This window comes from Fukomys damarensis, unplaced genomic scaffold (assembly GCF_012274545.1).
Source record: "Fukomys damarensis isolate Sample0158 unplaced genomic scaffold, DMR_v1.0_HiC HiC_scaffold_17, whole genome shotgun sequence".
In the NCBI taxonomy this organism is placed as follows: domain Eukaryota; kingdom Metazoa; phylum Chordata; class Mammalia; order Rodentia; family Bathyergidae; genus Fukomys; species Fukomys damarensis.
In genome coordinates this window covers 12,309,838-12,325,856 of record NW_022900929.1, presented here as the reverse complement: position 1 = coordinate 12,325,856, position 16,019 = coordinate 12,309,838, and the positions used below count along the sequence as shown (strand labels likewise).

The 16,019-nt window shown below is 37.9% G+C and overlaps 1 protein-coding gene and 1 pseudogene across 1 annotated transcript in view; both read right to left on the bottom strand.

The window, feature by feature from the left end:
* Sugct (succinyl-CoA:glutarate-CoA transferase) overlaps positions 1–16,019 on the bottom strand; it is a 723,244-nt gene that overhangs the window by 314,197 nt on the left and 393,028 nt on the right. The window lies entirely within an intron of this gene.
* LOC104853044 lies at positions 11,133–11,797 on the bottom strand (annotated as a pseudogene).

The window sequence follows — 16,019 nt, the reverse complement described above, 5'->3', positions numbered from 1 at the left end:
ATGTCTGAATTTGTATTGGCTATCGCTGCTTTTACTCTACAACAACAGAGTTAAATTGCAGCAGAGTGATTACAAAGGGGACCCTAAAGCTTACAAAGCCTAGAATATTTACTATCTGGATAGCCTTTCACAGAAAACATTTACTGCCAGTCACCTCCCATGACCACCTCTCACCAAATATGTAGAAGAAAAATATATAGTATGTTTGTGTCCAACTGTCTTGGCACATTTAGGTTTTTAACTGCCATACAGGTTGAGTATCCCTTATCTGAAATTCTTGGGCTCAGAATTGTTAGGATCTTAGACTGTTTTTCAGATGTTTTAATATTTAGATACACATGATGTATCTTGGGGATAGAGTCTAAATCTAAATACAAAATTCATTTACATTTCATACACATCATATGCACACAGCACAAAGATAATTTTATGTAATGTTTCTAATAATCTTATGCATGAAACAAATTTTGTGGAGCCTAAGGTTGGTGCTCAAAATTTTATATTTAGAAGAATTTCAGATTTAGAATTTTTGGATTAGGGATGTTCAACCTGCATTATTGATTTCTAAATCAATACTTCCATGTTATACCAGTATAGGAAGACCCCACAGTTTTAGGGTTTCTTTCTTGCTTTTTGCCTTTTCTTCAGGTGCAAGGTGGCATCCTCCAGGCGCTGTATAGAAGAGAGGCAGTGGGTACAGGCACCTTGATAAGAAGCACTGCTGATTAAGGCAGTAATGTAGAAGAGACTAACAGGTTCCCACTATGGATTTTTAAAGGACTAATACCTCTATTTGTCTACTTAACATTAGCAAAAGGCCACTTTTTATTTGCTGTATTTGCTGGCAAAAGTTTGCCTTCCACATTCTAAAGTGTCTTAGACTCCTTCCTTGTCACTGGGACACAATACCTACACCTTTTAAAGGAGAGGTTTGGGCCAGGGATTTATCTCAGTGGTGCCACTGCCTGCCTTGCAAGAGTAAGGTCCCAAATTTGATCCCAGGTACACACACACACACAAGGAGGAGAGGTTCATTTTGGCAACCAGAGGATTTGGTTCAGGGTCAGCTGGCTCAAAGGCCAGAAGGAATTGTGGAAGGGCCTGGATAAAGGAAAGGTACTTCTGTCATGATGGCCAGGAAGTTCTGAGCAAAGGGAGAGCTGGGAAAGGATATATATCTTCCAGGTCACATCCGCAGTGACCTGTTTTTTCTGACCAGGCCCCACCCTCTAACAACAAGTCAGCCATATTGCCCCATGATTCAACTGTCTTCCAAAAGTCTTGCCTATGAGTATATGAGGTTTTGGGGGTATATTCTCCAACCAAACTATAACATAAAGTAACTGGCAGTTCTTTAATTATCAAAATTCATTCTATATATAGAAAGAACTCTTCAATTTATAATGTGGAAAGATGCATTTACCTTAAAAAGAAAAGATCAAATAAAATGATCTATAAATAATGACTTTCCTTGAGCATATCCTACAACTAATGAAGCAAGGCAACTAAGTGAAGTAAATTGCAAGCCCCTCTAAGGAGAGATTGGGAATACAAACTATATCTATCATACTTGGCACAGAATGAGCAGATGAAATAATTGCCACAAAAATAGGTAAAATGATAAATAGATAAAACTTTTAAAAATCCCTAAAGAGTGAGAATAGAATAGCATGACAAAATAACTTGAAACCACAGATAAGAGAGAAATCTGCAAATTCCACCCTGCCTGTGTCCTCAGACACTGTTCATGGAAAGCAAATGATTTAAGCCACTAAGCAAGGGACAGGAAATGTTTCAGCTATGGAGCCAAGGAAAAGATCCATACTTCCAGTTTATCCTAGGATAATCTCAAATTGAACATGTACAAAACAGAACTCTATTTAAAAACTTTTACTGTATTCCTCAAAAATGAGGGGTACTGCCATCAACCCAGTTAGCACACCACCAACTTGGAATTTTCTCAAGAGTTTCTCTGTCTGACCCTTCCTTCCTTGGAATGCAGTTGGTTCTTTTTCCTAACTATCTCTCAGACCTAAGAAGAGAAGCTTTTAGTTGCTACTGTATGATTTAGTTCAGACCCATCATCTTATGCACTATAACAACTTCCTACTTAATCTATGATTTATAGGTCTTTAGCTCTCCACATTACTACACCGATCAGTTTCTGTTCCTTCTCAAAATTCTACAAAGTCTCTTCACATTCTACGGGATGGAATCTGAACTACTTTGCACAGGAGGAAAATATCTGTTAGTTGCTACTGTATGATTTAGTTCAGACCCATCATCTTATGCACTATAACAACTTCCTACTTAATCTATGATTTATAGGTCTTTAGCTCTCCACATTACTACACCGATCAGTTTCTGTTCCTTCTCAAAATTCTACAAAGTCTCTTCACATTCTACGGGATGGAATCTGAACTACTTTGCACAGGAGGAAAATATCTGCCTACCTTGCCAAAAATGCACACCACTCATCACATGGCCTATCTTGAATCCCATGCTCTAGCCACACTGCATGACCTGCCACCACACCAACATACTGCACAGTTTTGCACCTTTGCGTCTCATATGGGACGGCCACTCAACTAGAACATCCCTTCCCGCCTTTTCTACCTGGTAAACTGACGTTCACCTTTAAGATGCAGCTGAAACACCTCCAGCTCTGTGAAATAATCCTCAAGATGCTCCCTCCAGCCCTGTTATGCTTTACATTATCTCCCTTGCTAGCCTATAATGCCTTTGAAGGAGGACTGTTGAAGCCGCCATGTACATCTTACTCCTATTAGGAATTTCAGCCCTGAGCACAGTGCCTGGGACAATAGATGTTTGATGTTTTTGCTGCCTAAACTTAAAATCTGAAATGAAGATTAAGCCTTGACAACTTTTTCCACACCTTAGTTTCATTAAATAGTTAAAATGATCAGAAAAAGTACACCAAAACCCAGTTTTCTTATATCAAGTAAAATATGTTCCTCTGTTTCTCTCTATGACTTATGAAGGAGATGAGGTAAGGGGACGTGAATTTTCCCCATGAATTTAGAGAGGAAAAACCCCAATGAGGCACTTGTACATGGTTTCTCTGACTTCAATCTTTGTAAAGTGGATATGCTTCATCATGGCATCATGACATCGCTAGAATTTTATAGAAAATTGCTTTACTAACCCAAGTAAAAGGACTTATATCTATGCCTTACCCATGAGTGAATAATTTCTAAAGGCTTTGTGGGCAGGGATTGCATTCCCACTGAGGCCAAACACGGGCAATGCTTTAAAGAATGAACAATGTGATGATAATCACCATTTATTTTCAAGTGCTGCATATTTGTTTCAACAAATTTCAAAACATTTCACCTACACCGATCAGTTTCTGTTCCTTCTCAAAATTCTGCAAAGTCTCTTCACATTCTACGGGATGGAATCTGAACTACTTTGCACAGGAGGAAAATATCTGCCTACCTTGCCAAAAATGCACACCACTCATCACATGGCCTATCTTGAATCCCATGCTGTAGCCACACTGCATGACCTGCCACCACACCAACATACTGCACAGTTTTGCACCTTTGCGTCTCATGTGGGACGGCCACTCAACTGGAACATCCCTTCCCACCTTTTCTACCTGGTAAACTGATGTTCACCTTTAAGATGCAGCTGAAACACCTCCAGCTCTGTGAAATAATCCTCAAGATGCTCCCTCCAGCCCTGTTGTGCTTTACATTATCTCCCTTGCTAGCCTATAACGCCTTTGAAGGAGGACTGTTGAAGCCGCCATGTACATCTTACTCCTATTAGGAATTTCAGCCCTGAGCACAGTGCCTGGGACAATAGATGTTTGATGTTTTTGCTGCCTAAACTTAAACTCTGAAATGAAGATTAAGCCTTGACAACTTTTTCCACACCTTAGTTTCATTAAACAGTTAAAACGATCAGAAAAAGTACACCAAAACCCAGTATTCTGATATCAAGTAAAATATGTTCCTCTGTTTCTCTCTATGACTTATGAAGGAGATGAGGTAAGGGGACGTGAATTTTCCCCATGAATTTAGAGAGGAAAAACCCCAATGAGGCACTTGTACATGGTTTCTCTGACTTCAATCTTTGTAAAGTGGATATGCTTCATCATGGCATCATGACATCGCTAGAATTTTATAGAAAATTGCTTTACTAACCCAAGTAAAAGGACTTATATCTATGCCTTACCCATGAGTGAATAATTTCTAAAGGCTTTGTGGGCAGGGATTGCATTCCCACTGAGGCCAAACACGGGCAATGCTTTAAAGAATGAACAATGTGATGATAATCACCATTTATTTTCAAGTGCTGCATATTTGTTTCAACAAATTTCAAAACATTTCCCAAGGGATTTTAAAGAAAGCCACCAAGTATGTTTAACAAAACAACATATGGAATGCTAATTTTGTTTTGATGCTATACTCTAATAGAGCAAGAAACAGATTTTTCGTAAAATCAGCAGATTTGCAAACACTAATTAAGAAACATTGAAAACTATCAAGGTCAATTTAAGAAAAAATCAGCAGTTGCAAACACTAATTAAGAAACATTGAAAACTATCAAGGTCAATTTAAGAATCCATTTGAAAACAAATACTCCTAGTCATGTTAATTCTAGTAATTTGTTACCAGGAATTTAATGCACATCAATAAACTTTTTTTCTCAGAGTTTTGTGGTGGAAATAAATAAATAAAGGTGAAATCTCAGTTTCTAATACAAAGCCAAGCTGTGAGGAAGTTTGAATGGAAATACCTAATCTGTCTCTATCCCTATCATCTCTCCTCACGACTGCAAGTTCCTTGAAGTATAGGATATTATTCAGTTTAAGATGAATTTCTCTTCAGAGACTTTCCAGGAGGTCTGTGCTTACCCACAGAGCATGCTCTGACACCATTAACTCTACAAGAATGATTCTCTGCCTTGTGTAGAAAAAGAAAGGACTGCTACATACTAGTTTTATCAATTCTGCCCTTTTCTCTCTGGCCATTTGTCTGTCTGTCTCCCTGTCCACAGGCCACATCACTACAAAATTCTCCACCTAAAAATCATGAGCAGGAGAGACACATATGGATATATATGTGTGTCACATGTGTACATATGTACATGTACATGTTTATAAAAGTGTATCACTTCGCAATTGCTCAGATTTTCATCTAATGTGTACTAATTAAACACGCACATGGCCTAGCTGTATTCTCAGGGCCACTCATGTCTGTTCATGGTTAACTCTGTGCACACAAGAGGATGGGGAGATAAATTATATTCACATTCTCCCAGAAGAGAACCAACAGTCACATCAAGATGTCTTGAACAGTATAATTCATAACAAGCTACTCTTTCACCTAAGAACCTTGGATCAACAACAGAAGAGCTGATTTGAATCCAGGTAACAAAGGGTAAATACATACCCAGGCTTCAAGGCTTTGCATGCTAAATAGTTTGACATAGCACTGTTTTATCTTTTTATGTTTTGTGTTGTTCCAGAAAGGATTCAAAGTAGTTCTGTTTGAAATAAGTGTGAGACTGGCTAAAGTTTTGAGAGATGTTGCTAAATGGAATTTGGCTTTTTGTTGCTATTTATTCCTTTTGATGAAAATTTATGTAAATCAGCACTATTTGAATGAGTGAGTCCTGGAAACAGAGACCTACAATACTAGACTGCTCAGGTGAAACTCAAAAAATTTTCATTAGATGCTGATGCAAAATTACAGAAAACAAAGTCATAAAAGTACACCAAAGTAAATAATGTTATAGCAATAAGTCAAACTTGATTCCTTGAGGGATCCTCATTCATAAACAAATATACCTTCTCTCTCGCTTCCATCATTCATTTCATTTCACTGCTTATAATAAAAATGAGGAGAATTTTAGCCTATAAGATGGGAGGACATGCGAGGCAGGTGCAGTGCCACTGAGCTAAATCCCGGCCCTCAAGAAGGACAATGAGTGACTCCATCAAATGTAATGTACTCTGATGTTGAGGGATTTTGTCAATAAAACAAAACAGAAACCAGCAACTAAAAAAAAACATTGGAAGTTCTGAACTATTATTGGACCAGGGGTTTGGCTCAGTGGTTCCACTGCCTGCCTCACAAGCGCAAGGGCCTGTGTTCAATCCCAGTACAAAAAAAGAAAAAAAGAAAAAAAAATATATATATATACTGCTAAGTCTAAAACACTCAAACACCTCAGCACAGCAATTGCCAACTATAAATTAGAGTTCGTGGGCTTTTTAAAAGTTTCTCTTAAGAGAACATTTCAGCTCTATGGAGAGGTGTGACACGTAAGAAGATGGAGCATCTGGCTAGAGACCAATGTGCCTACGAGCCCAGCTAAGTAGGCTCATATGGATAGTTTTTATAAAACCATAAACAGCAAAACATGAAGCAGGCTTAGACTACTTTATAGCATCAATAATTAAACTAGACTCATTGCACCCATGGGGTTGTTGCAAATTCTACCAAGACCTATCTAAAGAATTTCCAATAATCTATTCTCTTATTTATTCATTTTTATGTACAGTGAGGGGTTTCCCCTTCTTTTAACGGGAGGTTTAAAATTCACAGCTATGCAGCCACTTTGTTTAAATGTCCATAGATAACACACATAGACTTCCTTTATCTAAGGGAGAAACTCTATGACAGAGATACCAAAGTCCCAAGGCAGAACAGGAAGGGCAAATGCGATCCTAAATAAATGCATTCTTTTTGTTTGTTTGTTTTTTGGGGTTTTTTAAATAAATACATTTTTTACTGTGATAAAAATGCATATATCACATCAAACTTGCCATTTTAACATTGTTAAGTACATTTGCATGAATATATTCACAGTGTTGTACAATTATCACTACTATTGCCAGATCCATTTTTAATCATCTTGAGCAAAAACTTTTTACCTATCTGACGATGACTCTTCATTCTACCCTTCCCCCTAGTTCCTGACAATATCCTGTTTGCAATCTCTAAGACCTTGCACATTCTACAAACTGAACGTAAGTGGAATCGTAGCATTGCTATTTTGTGCCTGGTTTATTGATAGCATGTTTCCAAGTTCAGCCGTGATGTAGCTTGTATCAGAATCTTTACTTTTTATGGATGAATAATATTTCACTATATACTACATTTTGTTTATTCATCTATTGATGGACACTTGACTTGTTTCTATCTTTTGGCTGTTATGTTGAATGTTACAATTGCTGGTATATCTGTTTGAACCCTTGCTTTTAATTCTTTTGGATATACATACATACATACACACACACACACACACATATGGAATGTACATATACAGAATGACTAGGCTATATGGTAGTTCTGCTTCACTTTTTGAGAGACCACTAAAGTTTCTATACTAGTCACCATTTTATATTCTCACATTGCACAAGATTTTCAGTATCTCCACATTATTTTAAAAAACATGTTGGTATTTTTTTTTACTTTACAAGAATTTAATGTATAAACAAATACAAAAGAAAAAGCATTATAGCAACCAGTTTTGTTATAACACCAATAAGTTCTTTTCTATATATAAAGAAGCTGTCTCTGTAAAATAGTTTACCTTCCTAAGGAGTAACTTCACAGTCTCAGATCTTCAGCCAGAAAAATAAGGTTTATGCTGGTAAGTAAAACACATACAGATCCTGTCCTCATAATGATACCCTTTAAAATTATAAAAAGATCTTCCAAAAGGGGAAAGAATATACCTAGCAGGGCCTCCTAGAATAAACCCTTGCCCAGAGGGACTGCCCTACACCCTGCAGGACTAGCCCAGTGATGATGGACTAAAATCCAGGAAAAGTGATGTACCTTCAGTGCTTCTGCCTGAATCAAGAGTTAGAGGCAAACTTATAAAAAAGCAAGAAAACAGTGCAGAGATACGATTCCTATGGACTAAACAGTAATATTTAGCTGTGATTCTAAAGGAGCTGAAGAATAAAACAACTATGTTAATTATCATTTCCAAATGACAGCTCTGCCACTATTACTGAAAACTTTCTGTTCTTGGTAGAAGTTTGATGAGCTCCTTTAAACAGTAAGTCACACATAAGAATATAGTGCTAAACTAATGAGATGAGCTTCTAACCCATCTTGAAATATTTGTGGAAGTATTGCCATTGAAAGAGGTCTTCCTGAGACAGTTATGTTGCAAAGTCACACAAGACAACATAAATTTTCTGCAGTTTTCCCTACAAATAACAAAATAGGAAAATCTGATTACAATAACATATTTTACAAGGAAAACATGTTTTTAAAACTGTGTTTTCAGTTACAGTTAAGGTAAGAACCAAATTTAAGACCTGATCATTTTTATAAGCAAAGAGAATGTATACATAAGTTAAAATTCTGATTAGTGTTTAAAAACTTTTATAGGAAACTCTTTACAAGTGGAGAAACTAAGGCACAGAAACTTAACCCTGCTCAGGTTCAAGGCTGAATTTAATATTCTAGGTAGAAATAGAATCTAGGGCTCTGGGCTCAGGCAAATGTGTGATATCTTTCCAAAGAAAAAAATATATTCATTTTGGCTTGTGACATTTATAAGTTGCTTTTGAAATATACAATATGAAGTTTTTGAACATCTTTGTCATTTTTAGTTCTATGGAGGCTGAGGTTTGTAGGTATTTTCTCCCCAATATATAAAATGGTAAGGGGCGCTAGCTTTTAAATTAAAATAGGATTAATCTTAATTCCAAAATGACCTGGGTTCATTCTGCATTATTACACAACCAGCCATACAGAGGCCTGTGAGGACTGCAGAGGCCACTGCCCTCCCTGCAGCTCATACTTAGCTGCTGCTGTAAAGCTGATATAAATGGAACTTACTCCACCCTGCAGAAAGTACAAAATTAAACAGGATGTCTCAGTCTACCTTCATACACTCAACTATTTGAAGGTATCAAACTTATTACAGTGAGATCACATACACTGGAATGGTCTGAAGTGGCCCCAAATTCAAGTATTCTATTCATCCAGCATGCAAACCTCCTCACACTGAGGAGTGAACTGTGAAGTTAGAGCTCACATGGACATGTTTCCCCAGGTGTATGCTTCTAATCACAAAACTTTCACTCTCTTAAGTTTGCCTTTGTGAGAGCTCAGGTAAGTTTCTGTAGTCATAATGTAGTAGTACAATCCACGTAAAAGTAAAAAATAATTTTCAAGTTTGTTTTTAAAGTGCTCCTTGTGCTGCACTTTCAACCTTTACATTATAGGAAGACGTTATGACTCATAATAATCTTTAGAAAAGACCGGCAGTTAATGAAAAATGCTTTGCTCAAGTATGAATATATAGATGATTAAGAGATGCAAAAGCTGTTTAGGCACATTCAAATCCAACTTTTTCCAAAATCCACTAGCAGACCTAAGAGAGATGGCAGAGGCATTTAAGAGGAGCATGAGTGTTTCAGAGACTTGTTTACAAGGTAAGTGTAAGCTCAAAGCATTTTTACATATTTTGCAAACAAGTATTTGTTCAGCAAAACAGGGACAAAAATAAGCTAGGTACTCACTCCTTATCGGAAACAAATCAAATCAACTTTGTCCAAATACTCAGTAGGTGAAGCATAAACATTTTTTTTCTTTTTATTGAGTTTACTGGTACATTTTAGGTATACAGTACAATTACGTTCATTATTGGGATCTTGTACCTTTACATGATGGGTCTTCGTTCTCATTTTTTCCCATTGTCCCTGCCCTCCCTTCACCCCCTCCTCCCCTCCCCGTTTACAAACACTTTATTTCCATTTTTCATTTTCTCATATTTTTTTCTTTTCCCTTATTCCCTTTCCCCTACCCTTCCCACTTTCCCTACACCTTTAGCCCTTTTCTTTCTATTTTACGTTGTTAATTATTTCATTAGGATCTTGTGTACTATTATAGTTTTTCACACCAGAGAAACTATTCGGTATTTGCACATGTGTGACTTATTTATTTCACTTAGGAGTATATCCTCAAAATGTAACCATTTTTCTATGAATGAATCTAATTTATCATTCTTTATGGCTGAGTACTATTCCATTTTATAGAAAAACCACATCTTCTTTATCCAGTTTCCAACAGATGCACAAATGGGATGTTTCCAAGTTTTAGCTATTAGGCAATACACCAGGCAGCGTGTATAACAATTCCCAATTTGAAACTATACTACAAAGCCACTGTGATAAAAACAACATGGTACTGCCAAAGAAACAGACCTGAGGATCAGTGGAATAGACTGGAAGACAAAAAAAACAAATCCAGATGTACTCAGTTCCCTCATCTTTGACAAAGGAGCTGACTATACCCACTGGAGGAAAGTTAGCCTCTTTAATAAATGGTGTTGGAAAAACTGGATCTCCACCTGCCAAAGATTAAAATTAGACCCTATCTTTCACCATGCACTAAACTAAAATCCAAATAGACTACAGATCTAAATATTAAAACAGAAACACTAAACTTGCTGGAAGGTAAATTAGGCAGAACTCTTGAAGACATTGGCATAGGAAAAGACTTTATGAACAAATGCTCAGTAGCACGGGAACTAGTAGAAAGAATCAACTGGGATTTATTAAAAAGCTTCTGCACTGCAAAAGAAACCATCAGCAGAACTATGAGAAAACCTACAATGTGGGAAAAAATTTTTACCAGCTGCTCCTCAGACAAAGGACTATTATCTAGAATATATAAAGGACTCAAAACAATCATCCCCCAAATATAAAGACCCGATTCAAAAATGGGCATCTGAAATGAACAGACATTTCTCAGACAAAGAAGTAAAAGCAGCAAGAAAATATATGAAAAAATGTTCCACATCACTGGTCATTCAAGAGATGCAGAAGGAAACAACACTGAGATTCCACCTCACCCCACAAAGAATGGCTGCTATCAAGAAATCAACCAATAACAAATGTTGGCGGGGTTGTGGGGAGAAAGGAACCCTTCTCCATTGTTGGTGGGAGTGCAGACTGGTGCAACCACTATGGAAATCAATATGGAGATACCTCAAAGAGCTGGGACTGGAGGTTCCATTTGACCCAGCCATCCCTCTGATGGGTATCTTTCCAAAAGAACTAAAAGAATCCTATCACAGTGATGTATGCGCACCTATGTTTATAAACATTTTTTAAAGAAAGCTCATGGTTAATAGATTACTTCACCCACGTGGTCCTCACTGTCAACATCAAAATCACCCGTCTTCACAGAATGGGTTAATGCAGTCCTCTTCCTCTCCTAACTCCTCTTTGTCATCATCTTCCTGTTCTGCATCATCATCCTCATCGTCATCACCTTCTTTACTTTTCTCTCTGCTTCCTTCTTTCACTTCATTTTCCTTATCAGATTTTTCACCATCACTTGTCTTTCCCAATTCCCCAATTTGTTTCAACACATCTGCAGCATTAATGAGCAAAGAGACTTTGTCTGTGCCTTTTGGGTTTTTGGATTTTATGGCTTTTCTACATTTTTTTCCACAGCATCATCTCTCTTGGGAGTCTTCTCCAATATGGTATCCATTCTTCTCTGTATGTCTGCATGCATTTTCTACTATACCTTTCAATATCTGGCTTTTCTTCAGGTTTTTCAATAAAATAAGGCTTTCTTCTCATTGTTTCTCTCCATTCCTGTTTCAAGGCCAGCATGTAATCTTCACTTTCTCCTGTTTTCAGTGGCACTGGCTTATAATCTGTATCAGGATACAGTGGTGGTTGCTTCAACGCTACATCAGGCAACTTTTCACCTCTGCCAAAGCCAACTGCCTCAATATTAAAGGTGTAAGAAGCACGTCCTCCTCCTTTATTCCCAGTCATAAAAACTAGTTATACCAGGAGAGAAGAGAGAGCAAATGCTGCTAAGTCTCGAGCCTTGGGCAGAAGCTGGGCAATCCAAGTGCCAGCCAGACAAACAGGGGCATGAGCAGCAAAGTTCAGGGTCACGGGTTGCACCTCAGAGACGCACGTACCACCCTCCATGTTGGTGTATTTGTGTTTGTCTGTGATAGCCATTTGAGTGGGTGTGAGTGGTACCACATGTAATCCTGAAAGACATGATCTTGAATTCCATGATTGAGAAGACTGAAACTTAGTAACATCAAAATCCCTAAAGCCTAATATCCCCAAAGTTTAACATCCCCAAAATTATAATCTCAAATAAACTGAAACTCCAGGTGTTGAAAACTCTGAAAGCAGAAATCTCCAAAACTACAATTCTCATTTTTAAAAAAAGGTCACATACAAAGGGGTAGAGAGGCAAATTCTAGGAGAGGAGTTTTAGTTATCCATAGAATAGTTGCATGGCTAGGTTGAATGAACAACTTGAAACACAGTAAAGCATTATTTTTTTCTTAGCTATCTATAATCAGTTAAAGACTATCAGTCTTTGTGTTGAAAGTGAGATATATACAGATATATCTTTATAGATATAGACAGAGATAGAGATAGAGATATAAAGGTTTCCAGATAGGAGTGAGAGGAATAATGTAGGCCACCTACAATTTCTGGAAACCCATGGAGTAATTCTCATTGGTTATTATAAAAAAATTTTAAATCACTGATAAAGCAAATATTAAGCATATACAATGGTATTAAGCAAGGGCTTAATGTATCATTAAAACTCTTGTGTTGGGCTGGGGATTTAGCTCAGTGGTTCTGCTGCCTGCCTCGCAAATGCAAGGTCCTGAGTTCAATCCCCAGTACCAACAAAACAAAACAAAACAAAACAAAAAAAAAACAACTCCATACTCTTCTATATAATATGACTGGCAGAGACAATATTGATCCAGATATCAAATAAAGTTTTCTAACTAACAAAAGGCATCTTGTGTTATCTGAATATTTTTAAGGAAATGATTCCCTTAGATATTCTTCAATTATTCCTCCACTTGAAGCTATAAAATCAGTTCATCACTCCCTTTCTTTAAAGAATCAATGTTCATTTTGAAGAGAGGCACATTCAGCAGGACAAAAACTCAGAAAAACTCCATGATTTTTTTTAAAAAACTGGAACATAAACCCTAAGTTAATTATTACTTATCCTCCTACTTCACAAATTATTGTGGCCATTATTAACAATTTTTGTCAGTATTGTTTTAAACAAAATGCGCTCTAGAAGTAAATTATCTTCCACTCATGATGAGAAACAGAGATAATTCATCCTCATTCTTCAGGAGGATGACCATGAATCTGGAATGAAAGATGTGAGGTCAGCCAGGTACAAAATCTGCAATCACAGCTACAGCTTCATGTAAACAGAAATCAGGATTCCCCAAATCCTTTGATTAGGTCAGGAAGTCCCTGAACCAATTGATTAATACAACTATTATGGGTTCAGGAAACAAAGTGGGGCTGGGGTGATGGGTGGAAGTGGCTGGCAAGACAAGCTACACTTAAGTATAATTTTCCTTCTTCCTTCCATGCCTTTGGGGAAACTGTGATAGAAGACATTGCCTGCATCACAGCCTCTGTGTTTAGGTGCAGTTCTAGGTTATCATTTATATATCCTTTTTGCACTTTGATCCCAATCGTGCTGACAAAGGAAATTAGTGGAGCAAGTTAGGCAAACCCCCAATGCACAGAAATCATGACAGATGAGCACAGGGCTGAGCCATTCCGGCTGGCCTCACAGGCCATCAGCAGGCCCTGTGTGATCTATTAGCCAGGTGCCCAGGTGCAGAGACCCAGCTCCAGGCTCACGGAGAGCAGCCCCATCATTAACTGATGTAAGCATTGGGTAACTTATGAAAAAAGCATGCAGCATGAACGTCAGTCAGGAAATGGTTACAAATTAGAAAAAGAAAGAAGTATGGAGGGCAGAGGGGCCTCTTATGCCACAGTCATAAAAGCAACTTCCTCTTTTCCCTAATTTCAGAACCACAGACAGAATTCTCTCCATATGAAATTCCTCCCAAGTCACAGGCTGCGCTAAACCACAGCCTGTCCCTTTCTATGTGTTCACAATATAGTCACACAGAAACATATGTTCCTGCTTTACTGTCATGCTATTAAGGGAAAGTGTCATCCGACATGGGATGCAGTGACCTATGACCTCTGAAGAACAATTCCCCAGCACTTATTAGTTGCTTTTATTCTCTACAACTCTGGTTCCTTAAAGATTGATAAATCCCCCAAGATGATGCAGCTCAAATCTAATGATTCTTATAGACTGAATGAGCTGCCTAGGGGCCTCTTATAGTACGCAAGCAAGGTGTAATGTTGACCTGTGAAAGCTCCCATGTTCCTTTCTATCTCCATTAGTCAACTGTCCCATTGCTGGGGCATAATATTCAACATCAACAACTTAAAAAAGGAGATGCTTATTTGGTTCCCAGTTTCTAGGGATCCAGTCCATGGTCAGCTGGCTCCAAGGCAGGAATATCATGGCAGAAGGGCACAGTGGAACAAAGGTGCTTACTTCATGGTGGCCAGGGAGCCAAGCAGAGGAACAGTGCCAGAGAGAGACTAGATATCATATCCAAGATCACACATTCACGACCCCCCCACACACATACCCAAGAATATACTCCACCAATCCACAAGTTGGATCTCTATCCAATCTAGATGACAATCCACCTTCACAGCCACTCAAATTGTGTAACAGAGCACCCCAAAGCAGCTTCCCATGCTGGTCAGAATTATTCACTCTTTATCAAAGTCCTGTTTTCATATAATTACAGTGTGATGGCACTTCTCCCACACAACTGTCATCCATCATCTGTGTTTTTATTTGTGTCTCCAACCAGAAAGTCACTCCTCACAGAGAGAATCAAGGACAAGTGACATCCCATCCACAGGAGCAAGCTTCTACCATGTCCTCTCACCCAAAGAAGCAAGCACATATGGTGTCCCCAGGTAATGCTAAGTAAATAAATGGATATACTTCAGCCCAAATTATCAATGCTTATTATGATGGAGCACAATATATCTTTATTTCACTTTCTGTTCTAGATTGTATACTTCCTCGTGATTTAACTAAATCACTTCTCCATTTACAAACCTTTTGAGAGATAAAGATGTTCTAAAGTCATATCTGAATATAGATTAAATGCATCTATAAAAGTGATAGTATTCCTGATGGCATTCAGCCTGGATGTTATTTTTCTCCCTCTAACAAGATAGAATAGCCCAAGAGAAGATAAATAAAAGTATGTTTTAAGTTGGAATTTAGTTAACGCTCTTATACCAGAAAGCAGCTTTTCAACTTAAAAACCAAAACCCCCACTACCAAGTAAACTAAAGATAGAGTGGGAAATAGGAAGGTAAGAAGGTTTTAATCCATCACAGCAAAACTCATCCAAGAGGACAATCAGAAGGGATCCTTGGAAGCCCTGGGAAGCCATGAGCATGCCCACTTGGATACAGAGGGTCTAAGGACTCTCAGAGGGCAGACAAAGATGTAGCCTAATGAAGGCCTGGAGAGGTTGCCACAGGGGGCTGAGAAAGACAAGGAGAAAGAAGAGGAAAGAAGCAAAAGAAGAAAAGTGCTCCAATAAGATTTTGTATGCTAGATCAGTAGAGCTCTAAAACAGTAAAACAGTACTGAAGAAAAAAAGGTGAAATGTATGAGTATTTAACACCTAGAATATCCGGCAAATCAGCAAAAGAGACAGAGTAAAGAGCAGAGTGGCTATTCTTGATAGGGAGAATTGTGTAAGGAAAGTGAAAATGGTAAGTGATCAAATGGAATTACATTTGCATTTGCTTGCAATGTTCAAATAAATATTTAGTACATTTAGTTAATGGTTTTTTCACGTGGTTCTCAGATGACTATTTTTTTTTTGTTATGAGTCTCAGGGTCAGAACCCCATAAGGATATTATATTTATAATATATGCCTCAATGTAAGTGAAGGTGAGGTGCAACAGAAGATATCCTCCATCCAAACAGGAATCAGCAGTTTTTGGTGGGATCTGCCCCTACTCCTGCCTTCTTGCCCAAAAGAAAAGTGCGGTGGTACAGAATTTGTTCCATAAAACAAGTGGAAGCCCATGAAAGACCGGGTGTTTCATAGAAAGAAGTCTGCATTATTAGATAGCAGT